Source organism: Bos indicus, chromosome 11 (assembly GCF_029378745.1).
Source record: "Bos indicus isolate NIAB-ARS_2022 breed Sahiwal x Tharparkar chromosome 11, NIAB-ARS_B.indTharparkar_mat_pri_1.0, whole genome shotgun sequence".
Lineage (NCBI taxonomy): Eukaryota > Metazoa > Chordata > Mammalia > Artiodactyla > Bovidae > Bos > Bos indicus.
Window position 1 is genome coordinate 88,023,219 of NC_091770.1, and position 3,431 is coordinate 88,026,649.

Here is a 3,431-nt window from a genome sequence, read left to right on the forward strand (position 1 = left end):
ACTAAGATCATGGCATCTGGCTATCACTTAATGGCAAAGAGATGGGGGAAAAGTGACAGATTTTATTTTCTTGGGCTCCAAAGTCACTGCGGACAGTGACTGCAGCCGTTAAATTAAGAGACACTTGTTCCTTGAAAGGAAAGCTATGACAAACCTAGACAACATATTAAAAAATAAGGACATCACTTTGTAAACAAAGGTCTGTACAGTCAAACTATGGTTTTTCCAGTAGTCATATATGGATGTGAAAGCTAAACCATAAAGAAGGCTGAGTGCTGAAGAATTGATGCTTTTGAACTGTGGTATTGGAGAAGACTCTTGAGAGTCCCTTGGACAGCAAGGAGATTAAAAGTTAATCCTAAAGGAAATCAACCCTGAATATTCATTGGAAGGACTGTTGCTGAAGCTGAAGCTCCAATACTTAGGTTGCCTTATGTGAAAGGCCAACTCATTGGAAAAGATCCTGATACTGGGAAAGATTGAAGGCAAAATAAGAAGGGAGTGACAGAGGATGAGATGGTTAGATAGCATCATTTACTCAGTGGACACGCATTTGAGCACACTCCAGGAGATAGTGGAGGACAGAGGAGCTTGGCATGCTACAAACCATGAGGTTGAAAAGAGTTGGATATGACTTAGTCACTGAACAACAGGCTTCAACAACAGGCAATGTCATTTGCCTGTCAACAACAGGCAAGCAACAACAGGCTTCAAACTCAGGCAATCTGATTCCATGGCCAATTTCTTTACCTGGTACTTTCTATAATCCTACCTTTCTAATGCCTCAAAAAAGTTAGGGGTAATATTTCAAATGAAGAATCTGAGAAAGGGGCTTCTGTTGGTGGTGGCTACTGCTGCTGCTAAGTCACTTCAGTCGTGTCCAACTCTGTGTGACCCCATAGATGGCAGCCCATCAGGCTCCCCTGTCCCTGGGATTCTCCAGGCAAGAACACTGGAGTGGGTTGCCATTTCCTTCTCTAATGCATGAAAGTGAAAAGTGAAAGTGAAGTCGCTCAGTCGTGTCTGACTCTTAGCGACCCCATGGACTGCAGCCCCCCAGGCTCCTCCGTCCATGGGATTTTCTAGGCAAGAGTACTGGAGTGGGGTGCCATTCCCTTCTCCCTCCGTTGGTGGTTATTTCCCCCTGATTTGCATTCTGGTTTTGGATGTGCAACGCATTATTTATAAATTTAGTAATACAATTGATTTGAACTACCATGGGACCATTTGGTATATCTTTCATTACAGTTTTTCCCTTAGTTTTAATGTATTGTGATTTTTATAAGAACTATCATGTGATAGACAGTATTTTAAGCCTAGGTCAGAATTTACATACAAAAACCTAAATAAGAGAGAATAACTATTGGCTTTCAAATGGAAAATAAGTGAAAAGATAATTTGATGAAATAGAAACCAGGCCATAACCTTTTTATAAGGATGTTAATTAGCAGGTGAAGTGAAAAGTCACTCAGCTGTGTCTGACTCTTGCGACCCCATGGACTGTAGCCTGCTAGGCTCCTCTGTCCATGGCATTTTCCAGGCAAGAATCCTGGAGTGGGTTGCCATTTCATTCTCCTCCTTAGCAGGTATACCTCATGTTTAACCAGAGGAGTCACCTGTTCAGGAGAGCAAGTCCTTTGGCCAGGGGACAGGGCTAGGTGTGGTAACCAGAGTTGACACATGGACATGATCGCATTCCTAATTCCTCACCACTTAGGGCTCTAGCATTGGTACTGTAAGCCATGGACAAAGCCCAGCATCTGGAAAATGACAATAATATAGGAAGGATCTAAGGAGAAAACATATGTTTTTCAACACTCACGAAGAGGGAAACTTGCTGAAAGTGATAGGCTTCTGAGGGGCAACAGAATTCTTTGGTGGGCTGGAAACTCACCAAAAGCTTTCTCTTTGTCCCAGAGCCAGCAACAGAAGAGGTGAGGAAGCAATTCCTGCTCTAGCAGCCAGACCGGACTATTTAGAAGAACAGTCAACATCTCTATTTGACGTGTCTCTGGTTAGAGACGTCAACATATTTAAGGAGGGGAACTCTTCTTATAATTATAGACAAGCTGAAATAACCTGAACTATTAGGCAGAACTGAGAAAATAAGTCCTTCTTAGCCTATGTGTTACCCCAAGTAGAGGCAATAGTACAGCTAGTGGTGATGGTGATTATGATGAAAGCTGTGGTGGGTATTTTGACTTACATTTAAGCTATTTCATAATCTGGACACAAATGCTATTATGCAAACATGGGGAAGCATGGGAGTTTGTACTCTGTTTTTCTACGCCTAAGCAGCAGAGGGTTTCAGATGGTGTCATTATAGTAAATAAGCCCTAAGGGGGTGCTCTTTTAATTGAGATGATTCATTGATGTAATGGTAGAAAAGCCAAATGAATCTATGAGGGAAATATTTCCCCAAGATCCACAGACACAACACAGAAATCATCACAGATCCTTGAGAATCACAGACACTGTTGAGAAAAAAGTTGATTAGATTTGTAGTAACTTACAGGTAGTTATGAAACCAGCGAAGCAACTGGAGGGCAATGCAATTCTCCAATTGGTAATAGGAGTTTGGCTTGTATCCCTTAGTCAAACAAAACTAGACTGAATGGCTCAGAGAGACAGAAAAAAATTCTAGAAATTCTTGGGAGTCATAATTTCAGAAGAAGGAGCCATTGAAATTACTTAGTTTTTTAATCTCTTAATGTATAGACAGTGAAATGGAAGAGGTTTGTTTGTTGTTAAAGGTCATTCTTAGAGCCAGAAAACAGCTGCTCCAGGACTTCAATGGCTCCAAGCAAGTCTCCTATCTCTACTGTTTTCTGTGCTTGTTACCTCTGGTTCAGTTTATTTTTTGATGTCCTAACTGAAGCATGTATGTCTTAAAGGGCAACTTTCTGAATATCATGTTTTGGTCTCAAGCTAGGGTTAGCTTGTTGTTGTTCAGTCGTTAAGTCTGACTCTTTGTGACCCCATGGACTGTGGCACTCCAGGCTTCCCTGTCTTTCACTATCTCCTGGAGCTTGCTCAAATTCATGTCCATTGAGTCAGTGATGCCATTCAACCATCTCATCCTCTGTCACCCCCTTCTCCTCCTGACCTCAATCTCTCCCAGCATCAGGGTCTTTTCCAATGAGTCAGTTCTTTGCATCAGATGGCCCAAGTATTGGAGCTTCAGCTTCAGCATCAGTCCTTCCAGTGAATATTCAGGGTTAATTCCCTTTATAATTGGCTGATCTCCATGCTGTTCAAGGGACTCTCAAGAGTCTTCTCCAGCACCACAGTTCAAAAACATCAATTAACGGTTAGTTTATAAGTGCTTAAAGATGCCAGTTGGTTACCTGGGGCTTTTATTATGCGTATGGTCCAATGCCCTTCATCAGAGTTATCCCAAGATATAAGAGCAGAAAATAGGCAAAATAATT